The 24116-nt window shown below is 31.4% G+C and overlaps 1 protein-coding gene across 4 annotated transcripts in view; it reads left to right on the forward strand.

The window, feature by feature from the left end:
- Positions 1-1532: 1532 nt before the first annotated feature.
- LOC125057065 (paired box protein Pax-5) overlaps positions 1533-24116 on the forward strand; it is a 78224-nt gene continuing 55640 nt past the window's right edge. For all 4 annotated transcript variants that reach the window (XM_047660516.1, XM_047660517.1, XM_047660518.1 and 1 more), the window contains exon 1: positions 1533-1635. The gene's annotated coding sequence lies outside the window, so the exon portion shown is untranslated. The remainder of the gene's footprint in view (positions 1636-24116) is intronic.

The raw sequence follows: 24116 nt of genomic DNA on the forward strand, positions 1-24116 counted from the left end.
AGGTGTATTCCAGGGAACGGTCACAGTTTCATCAATTTCGGTTCAGTGATTTTTGAGATATCTACGTTCTGTACAAATAGGTGAATAACATTTTATTTAAATTGAAAAGTATTTTCAGTCAATTTAAAAAAATATATCCATTTCTAATTGTGTAATACAAACTTTGAACAACTCTGGTGTTATAACAAAAGAGCTCAGCGCACGCGCAGACTAGATTCCTAGATAACGTCTCTGACTGGTAAATACGTATATATGTACCGAGTGTTGCATGCTAGTTTTATTGACCGCCTCCGTGATTTTGTGTATGTATAAATGATATAAATATATTGGATTCAATTCCTGGCGAAATAATAATTTCAGGTTCACTTCAGGCTGTGTTGCTTGAAAATATGAAATGTTGTGTGTTTTGTTTTTAATTGCTACATCGATTAAACACACAACTTTCTGAATCAGTTGATTCTGGGTTCGATTTCCAGGGCAATAATAATTGTTCTGTTCGTACTTTTAAGAAAAATCTGCAAAACACGTATTATATCGGTTTTTTATTATTAATTTTTAATAAGAGTTTTATACTATTTTTTAAAGTTTTATTTGTTTGATCGTGAAAGATACTAAAGTATAGAACAGATTTTCCAATTTGATCCCATATACAGTTACACCAAAATCTAGAAAGAACTGATGATTTTTATAAATAAAAAAGTATTTATACACAATCGTCAAATTTATTATTAAAATATATCACATACAATTCTAAGATACGCCAGTCGTGCTACAACCCTAAAGCCCTTTTCTTGGCCACAGATCATTGTTAAAAGGAGAGTAGGTGATCAGCCGTCAGACGGTCAGACCTTGCACTATGTATGACTTCTATGTGTCAAAAACGAGAGCCGTACTTAGGGCTGTCTGAATGTATCCGTAGACCTCTTTTCCTAATAATGACTTTTCGTATGATAAAGTATTTATTAACTTCAAAGAAAGAAAACGCCGTCGGGGTTTGAACACACGACCTCATAGATTGTGTAGTGGTTAGTTGGGCGTGACAATTGGATAAAGCAATAATAATAAGCCAGTTTATTTACCTACATCTTATTAACATATAATATAAAAAAATATGTATAATATATTTTATATAATTATACTATATTTATATAATATATTTTATTAAGCTAAGATGCGGCCCTCGTCCAGGAGAAAGTTTCCTCCAACTAATTCGACATCATCAAATATTTTCCAGCTATCCTTTGAATCTCGTCAACAATTGGATACAACAACATTATTAATTCTGATTCTTAAAACAATGTCGCAGCATGGTTCAAATTTAAACTTTACAATATCTACTATACAGTTAACTTGACTCGCTAATAAATACAAAATAATTTTATAACCCAACAATAATACTAGACATTGCTTCCTTCGAGTCCTAACCAAAAACTGTCATCATGCTGTAATGACTGCTTTCCGTTAACGTTAAAGGCTTTATGTGTGCGTTCTGCGCAGGAGTGGAAAATGTTCCACTCAGTCGCATTTGTGCTCTGGCTGTCGTGGGGAACGGACGCCCGCGCGTCTAAAACTATAGACTACTTGAGTTTTGTGTCTGTGTGTGATTGTGATTTTGTGTTTCATCCTATCTAATTGGTATGTTCTTAAATTAGTAGCTTATAAATATTTTAAATGTAAATTAAAACTTTCTGATTGTATAATCATTCATAAACCATAGTTTCAGTTTTTACCTTTTATATTTCGTATTGGAATCTAATTAGATCGAAAATGCTATGCAAATAACAGTTAAGCAACCTTAAGAATCTTAAGAAATCGATGCATTTTTAACTTTTACTTAATCAATAATGGCCGTAAAGTTTCATAAGGCGCGTAATAGTGTCGTTTAAGTCTTTTGTATTGAATTCTTCGTCATGCTTAAAGGGAATGATCGCAATCCCTTTTTATACGGGTTGAGTTCGGTTAAACTATTGGAAGTCATTCTTTAGAGCTCTAGTTAGATTCAATATATTTAAAATGGTGAACATAAAGAAGCATTATAGTAATAAAATAAAATGGCGCTAGTCGTACTTCTTTCTTAAATGGTTATAGTGTATTTTTTCTTTTAGTACATTTAAAACAATAAACGAATAAAAATACTTTTTGTATTAATAACTTATTCTGATACAATCTGAAGAAACTTTCTAAATTTGAAACATAATTAATCAATCTTTATAACGCTTTTTTAATTAATTTCGATCCATAAGCTATATTCTATAATTTTGTGACATTTTAACCACATTCCGGTACATAGTTGCCGCTAAAAATACATTTATATGTTCGGTTTATATATGAAAATGATTTTTACAGAATAGCAAACCTTTAACATGCGTCATAGCGAAATAAAACTTACATAAGCATTTTTATCTAATCGCGTCAAGTGTGAGAACCGCAGGTCTAGGTTACAATTTGAATGAACAGTGGTTCCCAGGCCGCTACTGCCTCAAAAACATTGTTTATCCTCTTATAACAATACTTTGTGCGTCTTTATAATTTTAAGTAAATTAATGATATATTAGATTCATTAGCGCTTGCGATATTCTAATGAATAGAGACAAATTAAAAAATTAAATATTATAGGCCTATGTAAACACTTTTAATATTCTGTCCACGGTATATATGAAAGACAAGTCATAATTTTAATACGCATAAAAGATTTTAGATATTCAATAGATGCAATTAATAACGATTGTATGGAATTTGATTTGTTAGTTTTAAAAGAAATGGGAAAACTAAAATCTGGAAAAATCATTTAGCAAATATTTATCTACTAGCTACCTGTTTCTGCTTAATTATATTATAACCTCTTTCAAGTTGAAGCAAACTGCGTTGCGTATATACATTTTGAATTTTGGCATAGATAATTGATCAGTCTATGACAAAATCACGTGATAATTTAGTGTATTTAACCGCCGGGAACGCACTTGCAAGCCTTCTTGAGTGTCTATGGGCAGTGATACGATTTTATAAAAACGGATATTAATACTATACTATATTGCTATCATATAAACTTTATGTTTACTTCAGTATACCTGTGTTAATATTTTTTATCAGCTTAGTTCAATAGTTGCGAGCTAAAATCTCAAAACTAACTACATTCATAAGCCGGCGACACCTTTCGATCATTTTTTGTCGATAAAAAGTAAAAGACGCAAGCGCACTTTCTAAACGTACGAATAGACTATAGAGCAAAATTTTAGTATTCCAAGTTTGAATTTCTTATAAACGACTACATTATGTTATGAGTATAATAAATGGGCATTTTTAATGATCATCAAGAATAGAGAAAGGAGTGAAAAATATGTATGAAGTTTTCTAAAGTAAGCAAGTTTTAGATAAGTTATGGTTAATTATTAATAGTTTTTGTCCATAAGCCAAGTTCTAACATATTCATTAACGAAAAACCTAGACAACTGAGCTACAGAGTCTAAATATCGATTAGGTAACATTTGCCCTTATTAATAAAAATAGTTGCTGTCCAGTTGAATTATTTTAACTAAAGTACTCAACTGTAACGTTCCATCATAGAGTAAACACAATTTTTTATATTAAAAATAAATAAAATGTTCAGAAAAGTAAAAATGATTTCTTTGATATTCAAACCTACTTCCTTCAATGGAAAGCCACTCAGCAAACGTTGAGACTTATATAAAATGCCCCCGCCATTTTAAGTTTGTAAAGGCCGAAAATTTATTAACAATTAAATCTCTGAAATTTGTAAACAATGCACAATAAAATAACTAAGAAGGCTTATAATTATTTAAACGCATTGTAAAAATATTAATCTACTAGATAAACATGGCCTTTGTCAGCACGTAGAGTTAAAAAAAAATTGTATTCTATACATTTAGGTATTGTTAATAGTCTAGAAATATGTATGAGCATTTTTTATCCTAACTATAAAAACACAACCTTCCAGGTCTGGGCCTCAGATTTCTGTATTTGTTTTGTGATCATAATTTTCCTTAATAGGCAAGGAGATGACCAGCCGTATCTGATATATGTATACCTCAGAGTTGGAAGGCATGCAGGCCAATACTGCTTTATTCCTAACGATAATGTTCATATTAATTCCTCTTCAGCCACATTAATTTTCTCATAGTCTAAGAATATCTTACTTGCTTATATATAGGTATTTTGTTTTCCATTTTTCTTGGAATATTAAATGATTAAAACACCTTATACAAGAGTTCATCGGCACAGACTAAAAAATTAGCACCAAAATAAACAGACGCACGTGGGGCATGCTCCAATGGAGCACAGCACTATTTGGTTCCATACGTTGGCTGCGTCTGCGCACCTCATTCAATAAGAAATTCAAAATAGAACCCTGACCTCTACTAACGGATTTGAATATAGTTGTTAAAAAGCGTTAAATGCTTTTCGACTCTAGGGCTGGTTTTACATTTGATAGCGCGTCATCACTATGAGTTGTAAAATTAGCAAAGAGAAAATCCAGTCTCATATATCACAGACATTATGGTGTAAGAGAATGAAAAAAATTATATTGATGATTGAACACTTAAATAGATTTTTTCTTTGAAGTTTGTAAGCATAACCTGTAGAGTTTGTACAACTACAACTTCGTGGTTCTGTCTGGGTATAATTAAAAGTACCTTAAATACTTTTTCAAATAAGTCATATTTCTATATAGCAAAAACTCGTAGAAATGTATCTAGAATTTGTAAGTGTACCCGTTTGTTCTTTAGTAAGATCGATGAAATTAAACTTAACATTAAATTATTTTTTAAATTGAATCAAAAATACCATTGACAACTTATGACAAAACATGATTTTTCTACCTATTTTACTAAATGATTATACAGTAAACTGTAAGATATTGAAGCGTGGTAAAATTCAGTATCCGCCGGCGCCGGCGCAACTTTGGTCACAAGACCGAAACGCGCACTCACTGTGTGAAACAAAACAGTCTGGCTTCACTTCAATGGAGCATGTACCACGTGCTTACTTGTTCATAAAACATCTTAGTAAATTAAAAAGGAATAACTACATATATTTGCGTATCAAATATTATTTGTATATAGGAAGAGAAGTTTATTGACTGTTCACATCACGGCCTGTTTTTTAATAGTCTGTAAACTTATACTTTGTGAGCAGTGTTGGCCTAGTGGCGTCAGCGTGCGACTCTCACAACTGAGGTCGTAGGTTCGATCCCCGGCTGTGCACCATAATGGACTGTCTTTCTATGTGCCCATTTAACATTTGCTCGAACGGTTAGGGAAACATCTTGAGGAAACCGACATGTCTTAGACCCAAAACGCCGGCTTGTGTCAGGCACTGGAGGCCGATCACCTACTTACCTATTAGATTTAAAAATGATCATGAAATAGGTTCAGAAATCTGAGGCCAAGACCTAAAGAGGTTGTATTATTTTTAAACTTATACTTAAGTAATTTTGAGTTTGAGTAGAGTTGAAGTTCTACTACGGTTCTTTAAATACCTTTGTCCATTTGTGCTAGTAGAATGGAAATAGTTGGACTTATTTTTAAACATTGAGCAAACACATCAAATCCAGTTTTCATCAAATCTATTAGTATTTTCATAGATTATTATTATTTCCTTTTGCCTTGTTATATTATTACATAATTTATATTTATGTATTTAACTTTTATATTCGCGGATGCTTCGCGGAGCCATGCGACTTATTCAGTACAAAGAGTCCCCTCGTGAGTTGTGTGCGATATTGCGGTCTACTCGATTGTGAGGAAGTTGCATAGACTCGTTAGCGCTACGCATTCTTAAGTTCTCTTGTTATTTTCACACATGTATATATATATCAATTCTGTAACATATTTTCATAAGTATCTGATTGTCCTTATTGTAACCATATATATAAGATCTAGAGACCATTAAATATACTAGTAATATGATTGACTATAAATTTTGCGTCCATTAGTAATTATTAATAAGTAGTAAATAAAAAATATTTAAATAACGAATAAAGCAAGTCTATCAAAGAACTAAACACTAGTAAAAATAACACAAAAAAACTCTAAAGAAACGAAGTAATTACTTTTTTAAGCCAAGTGACCTAGTAAACTGACCCTAATCTTAAACAAAAAGTTTGTGCATCCCTTAAAAAACAAAGGTCGATAATGTTGACTAATCGTTTTTATCGACTTCAAATATAAACAAGGGCAATTGCTTAATAACACTATAGGATTTTTTCTATAGGATTTGCGTCACAAATGCGAAAGTATGATTATAAGCATTATAAATGTTTAGATTTAGGCAAGATTTTGGTGGAAAACAGTTTACGTGAGAAATATTAGAAATATTTCGAGCATTCTAAATGAAATATATCTTCCATTTCGATTATATTGAGTATTATCAAACCCCAAATTTAACGCATTATAAAACACGGACACAAAAATTAATAATTAGTCAATTTTTTTTTTGAACGAATGAAACTTATTCTCAAAGAATGTGATATTTTTTTAAGTCCCTTTACATGGGGACAGTTTAACATTGTTTTAGGGGGACTTAATGGGTGCCATGTAGGTACACTTAAAGTTATGTGTTACTATGAAAACCGGGCAAGTAATTCACAAAGATATCTGAAGAGCACTGCGAAGGCCGACAGCTTTAAATCCAATAGAGTAAAGATACAAATATTATTGGTATTTGGTAAAACCGAATTATATTATAATAGTATAGAAACGTTAGATTTGTCAAATATTTCAGCAAGGCTAGGCCAAGTTCACACTATAAGGTCACCGATTGTACACGGTTTTTATGCGACACTATTATTTTATTGTAATGGATTAAAATTAAGATGACATTGATGATTTTTTAAATCAAGGCTTTTGTTTTAATTAAGTTTTATGCACTTGTTAAAAGAGGTTTATAAACTTTTTTAATAGCGACAATAACAAGTAGGTGTGAACCACCTGAATTACACTTAATTTCTTACATTTTCTTATATCATAAGTACTAGGTATTTTAAGTTAAATACAAATTCGATGAACGATACACGAAGAGTAAACTTCTACTTTAAGATTTATATTAAATATTATTAACAGATAGTAAGAGATATAGTAATAATAATAGTATAGTATTGTTAATACTGTATATTTCTGTGTTGGAAATAAATAACAGACAGAATGATTACAAATAAAAAATAAATCAGTGGCGCAACCTTTTTAGGTAGGCCTCAGATTTCTGCATTTGTTTCATGATCATTTGTCAATCTAATAGGCGAGTAGGTGATTAGACTTCTGTACGTGACACACACCGTCGACTTTTTTGGGCCTAAGGTAAGCTGGTTTCTTCACGATTTTTTTCTTCATCGTACGAGCGAATCGAACGGGGATCGAACCTACGACCTCAATGATGAGAATCGCATGCTGAAGCCTATAGGCGAACACTGCTCTAGATAGAATGATTACCTTTTAAATTACTTTAAAATTATTCGGTATATACAAATCATGTAAATTATCAACTGTAATAATAATCTTGAAATGTATATTATATGTTTTGTGTTTTCGCTGAAGTGGCTCGACAAGTATTTTTATACGATAAATAGCCAGATATAGATATAAGCAATCAACAATAATCAATAATATAGGCTAAAAGTTTCTTCTGGACATTGATTATTCAATAATAAAACAACATTAAATTTTGAACACAAAATTACACGAACAAAGAAACAATTTAAAATTTAAAAAGCACTCATTAAACATCCTTTCCTGAGGGAAATCCATTTCGTTCGCTCCCATTTCCCATGCTCCAACAATGCGCAGACGCAGACAAAATGGCGGACGGTGACGTCACTCCGGAAACGACTCCGTTTTGAATTTGGAACGGTCGAACGAGCAATGGCGGAACATCCGGCGAAGACGTTACAATGAGTGCGCGCGATCTGATCTAGTTTGATTCTTAATTGACGTATGATTTTTATTAATATGTGAAATATGTGTGACATATTATTACTGCTTCATCGCAAACGAATCTAAGGAGATATCTATTCGCCGGCGTTTGATTATAGTATTTTATTTATTAACATTGCAGCTCTTGAAAAACGTCTACATTGTATACGAATAATATTCCTCATGGAATAGTTACTGAAAAAGAAAAATTTGAAAATTCAAATAAAAATAACTAAATGTACGCACTCGTAGAATCTTCAATGTCCAAAAAACTAATCCAGTAATTATCATTTTTTTTTTAATGAATCAAATTTATAAAAGCATCTTATCTTTATACCTAGATAAGATGCTTTTATAAATTTGGATAAATAATTTTACTATTATTAGTAAAATCATTTATTTATGGCTTCAGCAATATACACCCAAATACAGCCTTAAAAACTTGGATGAATGCTCTAGAATAATCTAAAACTTGATAAAGTTATATTCTATCGGTAGTCGTGTGAAGTTCCGATACAGATAGCCCGGTGGCAGTAATCATTTGAAATGGTAAACAGACCGCTAATCGTTGCGGTTATAGTGTTGTATTATCGATATATTTTCGATTAAAGTCATATAAATTATATTTTAAGCCGTGGCATATTGCATATAGCAATGATAACAAAATTAGCCTGTTTGATATCCATCGAAAGTAATTGTTTTCTGTGGTTGCAGAGGACAGAGGGTAGATAGTACAGTACAGAATAACTTAAATATGAAAAAACATTTAAAATAATTTTTTATAGAATTGTTTTAATTTGATATATATAATAGGGGGGGGGGGGGGGGGGGGGGGGGGCAAACGAGCCTTCGAGACGCCCATAAGGGGCAGTGATCGCAACCCATGGAAACCAAACGCAAACCCATTTTTCGTGGGTACGTTGCCGGTCCTTAAGGGAGTACACTCTAACATTGAATAGTTGGAGATCGTAACTCTCAGAGAGTCGATTTCAAAGCTTGCTAGTTCGCAAAAGAAAGTGCCTTGTGAAACGGACTGTAGAAGACCTCCAGCCATCAAAATGAAATAATACAAACACTGCTATAGTTTAATCAAAAGTTGGATAAACTGTAAGTTGCTATCTGAATACAATCACGGTATTATCGACATTGCTAACATCACTATTCAAATCAAAGCAGCTTTAAAAAATAGAAAACTCAATATTGGATTTCGAATCCATTTATTATTTTCATCATGGTTTTAAATAACCTTCTTCGATTTAGTATAAGATAAAAATGCAAAAATTTCGTGGTTATTCCTTAATAATAAGAAATGTCAGTGAATTCGATACTCGGTAAAACAATTATGAGAACAGTGTCCGAAGAAAGACTAATACTGTGGATTGTGGCTTGGTTTAAATGTATGACTTAGAACCTTTGTGCACCATTTTATTTGGCTACTTGTTATTACACTGGCTTGCACGGTGAAGGAAGATATCGTCAAGAAATAAACAAAAAGGATGATCGTAAACATGCTGAATATCAGCAAATATAAGATCCAAAACCAACGATGTGTACGTGTCTATAAAGAAACAATCGGTCTCAAAAATCTGTTGCCACAAAGCCTGGACTGCTATGTAACCTGCCCTGCGATTCTGTAACTCACTTTTCGAACTCACACAGCGATTTTTGCATCGGCGGTCGCTCTCAAATCAGTCGTGAAGCAGTCATTTTATGATTTGACATTCTGAAAAGGTGGGAGCTTGTAGTTTATTGTTTATTAGAATGCCAAATCATAAAATGACTGCTTCACGACTGATTTGAGAGCGACCGCCGATGCGAAAACCGCTGTGCGAGTTCGAAAAGTGAGTTACAGAATCGCAAGGCTGGACTGTTACAATTCATAAACACCAACGAATATATATCACCTCGATTCATAATCTTATATTTCAAGCAAAAGCTTTCAAATCATAATACGTCATGTTAAACATTTATTAGGTATTAGCCTAGTGGCTTTAGCGTGCGACCATCATCCCTGAGGTCGTATGTTCAATCCCCGGATGTGCCCCAATAGACTGCTTTTTAACATTCGCTTGAACGGCGAAGGAAAACATCGTAAGGAAACCTACTTAGACCCAAAAGGCTGATCTTGACTTGCGTATTAGATGACAAATGATCACGAAACAGATATAGAAACCTGAGGCCTAAAAAGGTTGTAAGTGCCAATGATTTTTGTAATACATTTCCTATATATTAACCAATGAACGCAGCTTTAGAATGTATCCCTAGATTTATTAAGATCTGGAAAACAATAGTACATATACATTTGATACTACACAGGTGGAACGGATGTGGTGACCACTTAGATAGACCACACTCGGGATTCGATTACATTTGTTCTTTCTTGTTTCATTGTTTCATTAGAACAATCTTACTTACTTATTTATAAATAGCATCTCAAAATGCAACGATTAATTACAATAATAAAGAGAGTAGGAGTAACTATGTAAGAGATAGATTATGACTTGGAGTATTTTATTCCGTAGCGTATAAGCGAACTTCGCAGCTACATACTAACCTAAGTTATAAAAAGAAAGGCCGGCAACGCACTCGCGAGCTCTCTGGCTTTGAGTGTCTAAGGCACTCAGTTTTTGCCGTGTACTATTAGAACCAGCTGCTCATTTCTCCATAAAAAGCTTCTTTTTAATATTAGCTTTAGAATATTCCCTCTGAAGAATAAATAATAAAATTTAATACTCAAATTGGGCCAGCCAACATATTTTGTGATTCATTTTAATTACATTAGCAGTAGGTACAACAATGACCACAGTCAAAATCCAATAACTGCTTTAAAGCTTCTATTAAGGAATTCCAAAAATATATATTTTTGAGAATTTTCATATTATTTACTAGCCGTTTCCCGTCCGCTTTGCTGGACGAATTAAAAAAAATTTTACGTTTCATTATTTTATTTTTTTTCATATTTTTATTATTCTTCTTTTTAACTTCCCGCTAAGTAAATTGAAATATTTCGAAAATCGAGTTTTTAACAGATGTTGACGTTTTGCGGTTCTAGGAAGCCTCTTTTGTTTTTATTAGCGGGAAAAATTTTCATAAAAGTAAAACAGCAATAAAAAAATGAACGTTGGAATTTAATAAATAAATAGCCATAAACCATCTAGGAAAAATTTCGCATCGAATGGTGGTAGTTTCATAGTCGATAGTTTAGTAGTCGATACGATCAGTGGTTTAAGCGTGAAAGAGCCTCAAACGAACACCATTTTCTTTTTATATATATAGATAGATAGATATATTGTTCCACGAAAACCCGTAGGTTGGTTATATTATTCTTAAGGCATATAACGTTCTAATAATAATAGAAATAACTCATTTTTAATACTAGTAGGACTTTCCGAACATGAGTACCACAGTGATTTTGTAATCAAATCGAATAAACTGTTGACAATGAAGCTGTGCAATAAATTAGTCGTTTTACTATATGTAGACAGACCGAATAATAAGCTAAGTTCAAACAACAATAAAGCAAACGAAATAACAGAGTATGGTTGAACAATTTCTCCAAGAAAGTGTCGCCCGCGGTGTAATGTTTAAACTGCCTGTATCTAGGTCTTAGTCTAGGTCTAATTTGGCTGGAGGCAAGACGCTCTCTTTCTATTCAACATTTTTAGTTAGTACTTATAATGTTTGGTTGTAAAGTTATAAATTATCGTTTATTGAAACCCAAACAACACAATCAAATACACAGTTTTTAAAATTTTCTTAACATTCATAGTAATAATGAAAATAAAACAAATGTAAAAAGTTTGGTCCCTGGCAGGGTACCTATACCTAAGCAGCATTTCCTCATATTGCGATATATCGTTGAGCGAGGAAAGCACCAGCCTTGCGATTCTGTAACTCACTGCACAAGCAGTCATTTTATGATTTGGCATTCTGATAAACAATAAACTACAAGCTCCCACCTTATAAGAATGCGAAATCGTAAAATGACTGCTTCACGATTGATTTGAGCGCGCCCGCCGCTGCAAAAACCGCTGTGAGAGTTCGAAAAGTGAGTTACAGAATCGCAAGGCAGCTCTGGGGTCATCGGTACTATCTACCAAGCGATCTACTGATCCTAATCCTTGGGATTGATTTGCTCCAGTTCAAACAATTTGTATGACAATACTTAGTGATTAAAAAGAGTGGCGGAATGTTTTCTGCCAGTTCTTCTTACCCGCTCTACGCCCTTGACTTGCGAACTGGTAGTAAATGTAAATTTACGATTAATTTAACTTCTTTCTGACAATTCATAAGCGTACTTGTTTACCTATATGAATAAAGATATTTTGAGTTTGAGTTTGAAGTTTTTCGACTCCATAACCCCTTTGAGGACTATCGGACGGGACGGTTACAATGCCATAGGGATAATTCCCAAAAACACAATTTGGAAGTGGTTAGAATACTCCTTGTCCATTTTTTGTACGACAGTTATATATCTTGTTAATTTCTCAATTAGGCTAAGGAAACGTAAATTCTAGCTTTAGAACCAAATTGAATCCATCATTTCCTAGAACAACCTAAACATCCTATTAGCGTCGAACAAATTCAAATTACTAACAATTTACACAAAAAATAAGGAATAAATGCTTCCTCATAATTATCAGTAGTTACAAAAAGTGCATCGAATTACAGACTGACGTTTGCTATCTCAATGGTTTCGCAGATAAATAAATTTAAAGTATTCATATAGACTTCAAACATAATATTTTGTCCTGTTTATGTATTTTCAAAGTAAGATAAGAGCGACAAAGATAGAAGATTCAACTTGTTACATTTTGAGCTTGTGAAATATGTGTATCATGTTTTTGAAGTAAAAAATGGATTCTTCTAAATTTCTTCTAAACGAACTTTCTAGAAAATCTACGGTGAAAGTTGAAAATTCGTAGAAATCCGAAATCGAACCTACTTCTTAAGAATTTTGGTTGAATTAACTGACTTTGTGCTTAATATTTCAAAATCTTACATTTTCAATCATTTCAATCTACCTATGGTATTGTATATTTAAGCTTGCAATTTTCAATCTTGTCAAGCTGCGCGCCAATTTTCTTTTTGTTATTAAAAATGAAAGTATCTTAATGTGGATACAGTCTAAATACAATCACCTTTGCTTACTAAACATGCTACAGGCAATTTCTGGATACAACGGGAACAAGACGCCTAAAGAAAAATAAACCTTTTGAGCAACTAAGACTAGTGTAGTAAATATAAGTGTAACTCGGACATAGTGTCAAAATGTTAAAGACTACTAATAATATAGTTTAACTGACTAGTATTTAAAAAATATATATATTACTTATTATTGTATAGGCTAGATCAGTGTTTCATAACGTGGGACCCACTCCCCACAGGGGGGCAATTTGAATGTTTGGAGGGGGTTTATTTGAAAATTTATTAAAATTATTTGGAATTTGAAGTTCAGGTTTTCATTATATGTTTTGAAAATAAACTTACTGTGCTTCGTTCGTCCTAGTAATTTCTTCTTAAAAACTAACATTAAAATTTTTTAAGTAAACAATTAAGTATTTTAATATTAAAAAGAGAAAAACTGAGCTAGATTGTAATTCATATAAAGTCGCGGTCTAATAAAAAAATCTTAAGGAAATTCACTAGTTCTGAATGAATAAAACAGACGCAGAAATATGACAGCCCTGTCCATTCCTTTATACAATTATATTATTCAACGGTTAACTCTATTAAGGAGAATAGGGTTGTAACAGCAACGAGGAAGTAGGGTTTTCGAAACAGCTGATAATTTTAACGTCTTAAGTAAATTGTAACGGTTGACACCTGACCTAAGGGTGAGAAGTCACTGCCTTCTTGTGACCTTATGAACGTTAGAAATTACCCTTGTTACGTTTTATAAGTCTAGCGATGCTTAGTAACAGTGTATATAATTCAGGAGATTCATATAGGTACCTACAAAGAAAAATCCTAAAGAGTTCTCCCATATATAAAAATTTATTAACTAAATACTAGATACTGTTAAAAATAAAATGTTAAGAACATTTTATTTTTCTTTCTTTTCTGGTCTGAACTATAAATTTATGTGCACAATTTTTTTTAAAATATTTACTGTAAAATATAATTCATAAATGAAAAATCTTAAATTGTAAGCGTCATGCCAACAAAAAACATGAAATTAACATCATTAGGTATTTCCCGCCAAATCTTCAACCGCCAAATATAATTATTATGGAGTTTTTATTTAAATTCCCTATCATTGTCATCATTACAGGAAATGACTTCACCCCTTGTAATTGGGCATAGCACCACGCGTCGGCATTTTGAATGAAGTATTATCTATGCTTTTTTAGCTGACAACTTTTTGTATGTAACCTTCTTGATAGTGAAAGTTTGATTATCTATGGCTGATCGTGTACTGGCCAGTTTTTAGTAAGTTTAAAACTAAAAAGATTAACATTAAAGTGTTATCCTAAATATGAATACCCGATAAATCAACAACAGATAAAGCATCGTTTTAGTTATTATAAACATTAGATATCATGAAGGTGTACTATAAGTATCAAAAACAAACAAAATTGACTGAACCACGTGTCTAAAACGGCAATTCTTGAAAAATATCCTGTCCATTCACCTCCTCTGACATTTAAGCGATATTGCCAGGTATAAAAAATCACGAGTTCCCTCGACTCACGTGGTCACACCACCTGTTAACAGTAGTTGCGGTTTTTTACAAATCGGTTAGCGCCCTTTTGCAGGACAATGACATTTCGTGGAGGATTTGAGTTTTTCTACATCTTTGGCCATTATTTTTCATTAATTTCTATTTCTAACCAGAAGCACTTGTGAAAACTTTCAATTGCTAGTGAAATAATTTTACAATTTACATAAATACATAAATTGTAAATGTTGTCTTTTGTTTATAGCATGTTTGAAGTCTCGTATCCAGCTTTGGGAACGTTTATGTAAGTTTCATTAGACTTTTTCCCCAACTCAAAACAAATAAGTACACGCCTATTATCCACCAAGTCATGGGTATATTAGGTGCTCTTTAACATACTAAATTAAAGTAATTTTTAATTAGTAGATTTCCTAATCTAAGGAAATCTACAAATGGACCAAATTAGATAGAAACATACTGATGAGAAATGCAAAGATTTGCCTAAATTATTACTACGTAATCACTAAATGTCAGAAGTTTATATTTAAAATTATGATTTTTGATACATACAATTCTAAATTTAAATTTCCCGCGCTTTTCGTTGTAATGTGGGGCTATGTTAATTTGAATATTGTCAAGTCAGGTGGTCAATTTATGTGTGAAAATTTATTCATTTGCATTGTTTTATTACCGAATTACTTAATTCCCATAAATGTAAGGTTGTTTCAAAGTTAAGTGTTCGTGATTTAGTCACTCACGACGTAGGGCTGATCAAAGAGCTTGAATACCATCGACATTTAAATAAATACAACTTATCACTATAACAACATAATGTAAAGAAATAAACCTGTCAAAATCGTCATTTGTTTTCCTACCAATTCTATCCATTGTCGAATTTAGTCTAACAATACGCTGTAAAAAAGGCTATTATGAATAGTTTAGCCATTAGATTCAAACGGGCGACCCGTATGTTGGCTCGTGCCGTTACGTCAGGTGTCTTAAGAGGGGTGGTTCCTGATAAAATGATAAACATTTTTTATTAAAAAATACCCGGGATATTAAAGGTGCATTGATTTTACATTAATAAAAATATAGATATATAGAATAGATGAATAAAATCTATCAATAATTTGGAAATATTTAAAACTATGTACCTACTACTTACATTAGATATGTTGCAAAATTAGTAACATAACTTATTCTTATAATTAGGTATATAAATTTTAAGGTAACTGTTAAATCTTGTTTTTTGTCTAGGCGAAGCAATCATTATTATTCGAATGTATAATAGTATCTACAGACATTTTAATTAAAATGTATGCTTTGGTAGTATTAAATATGGAAGAAGTTTTGATAAAAATATGCTTCTAATTCTAATTTTTGCCTATTGGGTTAAGAATATAATTATTAAGACTTGTTTTATTTCTATAGATCTCTTTACCACCATAAATTTACTATCTACGAAGCTATACAATAATTATAAACCTAGGTTATTTAAATCTTAGTACCAATATTAAAAAACGTATTAAACAAATAAAACCTCTTTCGACGGACAATTGATACGGGATTCCTTGTCTAGTAAAAAAAACAAGTGACGTTTAGGCGCGAACACGTGTCCGTTACGTCAGGTGCCACCCCCGCGCAGGTGCAGGGAGGCTCCTGTCAGCTGATTGTCATCTGCTATGCTGATTTGAAAACGGAATAGTCTATGGCTGAAGACTGATTCCTTTTAAATAATTTTTAACTAATCGTAATAAAAACGAATAAAATTGGAATTTATATAGACTATAAATTTTCATACTGGAAATTAAAGTCACTGACCTGTACGAATAATATGAACTTAAATAGAAATTACAAATTTAAAAAATAATTGTTTTGACGTCAAATTTATTATCTTCATATTTTCATTTTATTATCTATCTAAATGTTATCTCTTAAAAAAGGCGCTACGAAGTGACGTTATATTTGGCGGGAATTTGACGTAACGTTTCTTTACGTCACAGGTGTCAGCCACCCTCGCTAGTTTAGTTACCTTGTTAATTACGTTATTATAACTAATTAGTAATTAAACGGTTTTTATTTAATATAATAGATATGAGCTAAATTTCATAGTTGAGATTTAAGACCAAATTTAATTTAGTACTAAAAGATTAACAATACGAAAACCAAACTGTTATACATTCTTATCACTAAGGACATTCACCTTATTCATAATTACCTACCTATTTATAATACAATAGGAAACAATAATTAATCAATTAATTATAGTATATGGAACATGCAATCGCGAAATTTTATTAACTGAACGAGAACTTATAACGAAATACAAAAATAATGAAGGTAAATATTAATATGCTTTAAAGAATCATTTAAAGTGGGCAACTTAAAATTTTGGAAATCTGAAAAAAAAAATTTAAATTTAATATCCGATTATGACACTATAAAAGAAACCAATTCAACGCTTATTTGTATAAATATTATGCTTACCTACCTAATTTTTTTATATATTATTTTATATTATATATAGTTTAGTAAGTTATTTAGCTACATAGAAAATAGTTACATACAATACAGGTAATAAGATTGTATTGTATACACTGATGATTTTCTTTAAGGTTGGTTAGATTTGAGGTTATGTAAAATCACATTGTACTCGGCGACTATTTTTTGAGACCTATTTTTTCGTGCGTTTATTTGTTCAGTGACAATAAAATTTTAACTAATTGAGGCTTATTGTATGAAATATTTTAGCAAAGATGTGATTAATATTTCACGTTCATATGCGCCGGAGTGAACAAAAGAAATAAGTCGCTCTCACGGCTTCAATGTTGAGGTCATGCGAATGTTGTTATGTCACATTATATGGGCGCGAAAGGAAAATGTGCTTTCATTGATGACTCTAAATTTACGGTTTATGATACCTAAATAACAATGTTTCACCTGAAACAGTATCTCTTTTAATCACAGCGTAAACACGATTTGACAGAAAGAGAAGAATGAGTCATAATTCTATGTGAGGGAGATCTTAGATTATAAGTTTTGAGATGAAATATGACATAATAACTATTTTAATTGCTTGTTACAATTAGATTGGTTATTGGATAATAGTTCCTTTATTAAAATTCATCCATCATAATATGTCCTTTATGGTAAATAAAGGATTTAAATGATGATAAAGGAATAAAACTGATTTTGATTAATTCTTTATACAGACAAAAGAAGCACCCTAATGGATGTTAATACCATTGTATTGATTGTTGAGTTCAAATTATCAAACGAAAATATGTCAAAATATTAGGAATTGTGCAATAAAATTTCTATTGCAAATGTGCCTTATTTTATGTATATTGCAATATAAGATTTGAATATAATATTATCTATTAAGTAAACAGTATATTGTATGGCAACTTTTGATTGGCGCCATATCGTAAACATTTATTGTTTTACCAAAGAGAATAGAACTGCTTCATTTGCGTCATATGACACAGACCATATTCTTTTGAAATAACTTTTTCAGACACAAACTATGCCCAATTACTTGAAACTGGCATTGCCATAATATTAATTAAAAAAAAAAACTATGCCCAATGCACAATTTGTTAATGAGTTGAATTTACTATCAAATTGTTATTAATATAAAGATACAAACACATTATTTTTGTCATGTTTCGTTATGCAAGTTAAATAATTTTATATCGTTTTCGTAAACGGAAGCATCCATTAACAACGGAAAGTATTTTCATTTACTATCTATGACATAATACCATAGATAAACCATTGTAAATAGTTCTCACGACCTAGACATTGATATGTGGGAAATGGCACTGTTTTTTACTACTTCTCTATTGTTTATGCTTGTTCGTTAATCTGTAGCATATTAGGTAAGTGGTTTAAAATAAATTGGGTAGTCAAAATTATTTAAATTGTCTGTGTCTTGAAACATTGTTCAAGTGTAGTTTTGATTCCTTAATACGATTAGCGACTCATGGTTTGCGTATTCTTTGCCTTTTTCACTATTTCTAACACTTAAATACGACCAGAACTTTGTATGTAGAGCAGTGTTTCCAAACGTACATGACCCACAAGGGGGCAATTTGATTGTCAAGGGGGGCATTTGGAGTCTTGAGAGTGAAGCTAACCAAATTGAAACCCTTAAATCTCTGTTCAGCAAGTATCAAGCGCAAGGATGTCACAGAATTAAAACAATAAATTAATATAGAAAAATCGTTATTAAAATTACTTGGATTTCAAATTGTAGTTTTAAATTGTTTCGAAAATTAACTTACTGTGTTTCGTTAACAAATAACTTCCTAAAACCTATCAATTAAGTTTCTTAAGTGAACAATTCAATTTTTTATATTAGTAATGTTTATTGGGCAATATCCATGGCGTATTAATACATTCCAAGATATGGTAAAAAATTATTGAAAAATTAATGTTCTATGTTTATAAGTATTACTAAGTCGGCTTATAAAACGGTTGATCAGTTACTGCCAATTACTGAAACTATGGGAGGCAGTGACATAAAAATATATACTTAAAGTCTTGCGGGTTGGTCAGCAACCCAAGTGTTCTCCAAGAACTCGCTTTCTTTGTACCCATTGAATATGAGCGATGGTGAAGGCCAAGGTTGTTTGCGATACCAAGGACCAGAACCAGTCTGTTGCAAAGATCCCCATTAACAAAGATGATGCGCTTACTAAATGCTGTCTCCGACACTATCAATATGTTCGCAGGGTGAGTTCACACTAGCGATATTGTGTAAATTATGTATTTAATATTATATATTTTATTTTGTTCGACATTATGGTAAGGAGTGGGCAGTGTTGGCCTAGTGGCTTCAGCGTGTGACTGTCAAACCTGAGGTCGTAGGTTCGATCCCCGGCTGTGCACCAATGGACTTTCTTTCTATGTGCGCATTTAACATTTGCTCGAACGGTGAAGGAAAACATCGTGAGGAAACCGACATGTCTTAGACCCAAAAAGTCGACGGCGTGTGTCAGGCACTGGAGGCTGACCTTCTTGCCTCTTAGATTTAAAAAAATGATCATGAAACAGATTCAGAAAACTGAGGTTTAAGACCTAAAAGAGGTTGTAGCGCCACTGAATTATTATTTTTTATCGTAAGGATAATTTTTGTAAATAAATATTTAATAGTTGCAATTTATCTTTTGTTAAATTAATAACGTAACTAGACGATAATTCACTATGAAGTTATTTGATTAATTCAATACTCCCCTTATAATTCACACGCTAATTCAAATTATCGTGGGTAAACACGTTGTAAATGTCCACTTGTTGCAACGGAAATAGTTTAATATTCAAATGAGTTAAGGGCAGTCACACGAGGGTAAGACTATCGGTATGTTGGGGTTAAAAAGTTTGTTTTTGAATCGACTTTTAATCGAGTCGTACGTGTAATTCGAAAACATTATACTGTAGGTGAGAAAATGATGCCAGGGACCAAGATTTTTTATTGCCGGTTCTTCTCTTCTGTTCTACGTGCCCTTGATTTGAGAACTGGCAGTAGATGTAAAATTAGAAGCATTTAATGTTTATTTCTTGTTTGATATAAGTGTACATTGTGTTACCTATATGAATAAATGATTTTGACTTTTTAATTATTATTATCTATTACTATGTAGGTTAAGAATATTGAAAATACTATATATTTGTGTTGGAAATATATATTGATATTTAAAAATAATATAGTAATAGTTACAATACTGAAAAGTATCGATTTATGAGAACGTTTTTAACGTGGTCATAATAACTAATAAACACGTTACTGCGTCTGCTTTTAAGGAAGTGATAATGCCTAAGCTGAAAAATATTTTTTTACTATTACAAATATAGCAAAACTATGATAGAATTAGTTTTAATATCATTTTTTTTTCACGAATGTGACTTCGAAAACCTTTAGTAGTGATGAAAGGGCCTTAATGGTTTCAGAGTTGCGCTTACGCAGGGGTCACGCGATCAAATGTACCGGAAAATTGGCATTGTTTACAAAACTTATTTTTACCTTTTTTTCATCGAAATTTTTACGCTTCATTAGTAATTGGCTTGTTATAATTTGTGAAACTATTTGAATAACTATTTATACAAAATAATTTGACTTTAAATAAAATAAACCTTTAATATATATAAAATGGCAAAACGACACCATACATTCTTAATCAGAATTTTAGTGTATGCAGATTATATGCTTATCCTAAGATTCGAGGTTATTCGTTACAGGCATTTTGACAATATGTTTAAACATTTAAAAAAAACATTATTATCTATGATTTTTTTATGATATATGAATAAAAATCATAAGAAATATATTTTGGTCTCTTTAAACCCTATATGTACAATAATATACTGGGAAAATATATTCTTAAAACATATATTACATATGTTTATTATTATATACAAATAATTCCTCGTAAATCTTTCTTCGCGAAACAAACATGGATACAGATTTCAAACAAATCTCAAAATCCCACTAAAATGTAATGCCTAAATGTCCTTGATAGCATTATGTTCAATAACATAGACGGGTTTTACAAGTTGCCTGAATTGAAAATTGCGGGTGAATATGATTTTTCAATTATGAGGGACATTATTAATAGATATTATATAATTCGGATATGTTGAACACAATATTTATTTTGTTATTAATGGATATTATTAAACACTAATCAAATATTGTTGAAATATTCTATTTTATGCAACTTAAAACTTCGTTTTTCGAATATTCATTTTGTTATACATGAATATTATTTAACACTAATCAAATATTGTTTGAACAATATGTATTTGATTAAACTTAAAACTTTTAGTTTTTTCCTAATCTCGTTAATCAATACAGTAAAAATAACACAATAAACTCCCTCAGAATATAATAATTTTTCAATGGGTATAAAATCTCACATAAAACAAACATTATATTCATCCTAGTGATAATTAAATATGCCTTTGTCTAACATTTCGGTTGTTAGTGAGTCAATTACGTACAGTTCAATGTCATTGTTTTTTGTCAACGTGAGAACGACGCCATTTTATATTTAATACCATACATAATATAATCGCTTAATAATCCTTTTGTCTTTATTAGGTATGTTTAATCTATGTACTCTTTGGCCCTAAATTTTAAATTTGTATTTAAATTGATTATTATTTACATCCCGTGTTTCGGTGCCTAAACGAGCCAAAATTAATATTTGACTTTAACACACATCAAAATTTGTGTGTCAACAGCGAACTCTTGGTTCACAGCTTTGATTGGGTCTTAGACATTACCATATGAATTAGTTGCAGATTATTATGAAAGATTAGGTTAGTACATCAAAAATCAAAGCTATTTTCAGTAGTAGTGATATTAGAATTAAAATTCAGGCAATTTACTCCTATCAACCATGCCTATTTTTAAACTCTAAATTTGTAGTAAAGAAACAATTAATTTTACATGACATTTTAATTTAAAGTGATTCTACAATTCACTATTTGTAGAGCAGCTATGGTCACGTGATTTATAATCTTAACTTCTATTTGTGATCGCTTTTTGTTTTATTCTATGTTTTTTAATTCTCTTAGCTGTCTCTTTTTAATAACTGGGCCGTTAACAAATAGCGAAAAATAATAATAAAACATTATTTATAAAAGAAATATAGTTGTGATAAAATTGATTTAACGCTAGTCCCCATACTAGGGAGCCCCTGTGTTTTGGTTAAGATAACAATTATTCAAATTCAAATTTAAATTTAGAATCTTTTATTCATTCTGGTAACACGATGTAAACTTATGAACGTCAATAAAGAAATTCATATTAAATGCTTCTAATTTTACATTTACATGCATGCTTAAAACAAAAGGTTTTAATGAAAACTACTTTTTCATCTTAGTGTTATATCTAATACAAAAAATTCGTTTAGGACCTAAAGTATGCGTGAATGTAATTATAGATAGAGACAGCTAAACGTGTAGGTATATTTTTATATGTACATCTCTTTTGGTTAAATGTTTTTTTTAATTAATCAAACGTCAAATACCTAGGAGAGTTCTAGTTTCTGACTCGACACAATTTCTAAAAACTAAAAATCAACCACTGAACCATCTATAAAAGGAAGTAACAGATCCTTCTGATAATTCTACCACCAAATGAGACAAAAACATAACAACATAATGACGTGTGAAAGATGAATCAGATGGTTACCCATACATTATTTATTACTTACTAAAGGAGGACGCAAGAAATAAAATTTAATCTAAGTAACTATAACAGGTCAGCGGGTTTTTTAGATTATTTATTGAGAACAAAAGAGGTTTTATAGGAGACTCTCAGGATAGGTGACTTGAGAATTTTAATCTTATTTATTATTGATTTATTTACCACATCAAACATAATACTATATCTATGGTATATGTTACACTTACAAACTCTTTAATCTAAAATGTATGACAATTTAGGTTAACATAAATATTACAACAAAAAAAAACAATTAAAATATATACAAGATGAAATAAAATGAACATACTTTTTTGTTAAGCAGAAAAGAAAAAAATATAACAGCAAAACACAAGATTAGGTACGAGATAGGCACTATATGAGACTATATGACACTATATGAGATCTCGGGTAATAATCTATATTATGTATTTTTAATCCACATAGTAGATAAAAAAATCCTAAAAGTAACATATTATAAAATACAACACACCAAAACTCTTTTAGGCAAAACAGGAACATAAATTTTCCTGTTTCCCTCATTTTCTGCGTACGTGTATAACTATTTTAAGACACAAAAACATTCGCGATGCGCAAGGCTATGGGAATATAGACACAATGCGAATGACTACACAAGGCGTTCGATAACGCGTATTTATCTGAAGATATTTTAATTTTCTGTCAATGAACTTGGTTTTTACGAATCATTACCGATATTACAATCAATGTGTACCTTTGTACAGCGATGCTGTCGTTTAAGCCTGTTCACGTCCACTGCTGTGCATCCAACGCCTTTCTTCCACCTTGACCTTGACATCTGTCCACCTTGTGGCAAGCCGTCCAACACTTTGACTGGTCCTTGGTTTCGGTTCCAGGAATTTTTTTCCTCGGCCATCCGTTCTTTGGGTACCCATTTCCTTTAAAGAGCTGGTCCTTTTTACTATGTCTTTAGTTCTTGTTATGTCTTTAGTGACTTTAGTTCTTCTATGGATGTACTCATTTCTAGGTCTCTACAGCTTCCCATTGTTCTGCGATGCTGATCGAAACTGAACCAAGACAAGCTTTAGTAGTTTAGTTTAGACAGTGTAAAATATTCGAAATCAATACTAAACATATTTACTATACTTACCCATGTTACTCGTTCTTTGTAAGTGTGTTACAAGATCAGTCTTAGTTATAAATTTTCAAAAAAATACTGATTCAGTTGTAATGCATTTAAGATAGCGTCTTAAATGCATTACTATGATGTGGGAATTTACAATAGTCCAAGACTTTTTGATATACTCGTTATCAATACAAAATCACAATCACAACAGAA

Source organism: Pieris napi, chromosome 16 (genome assembly GCF_905475465.1).
Source record: "Pieris napi chromosome 16, ilPieNapi1.2, whole genome shotgun sequence".
NCBI lineage: Eukaryota > Metazoa > Arthropoda > Insecta > Lepidoptera > Pieridae > Pieris > Pieris napi.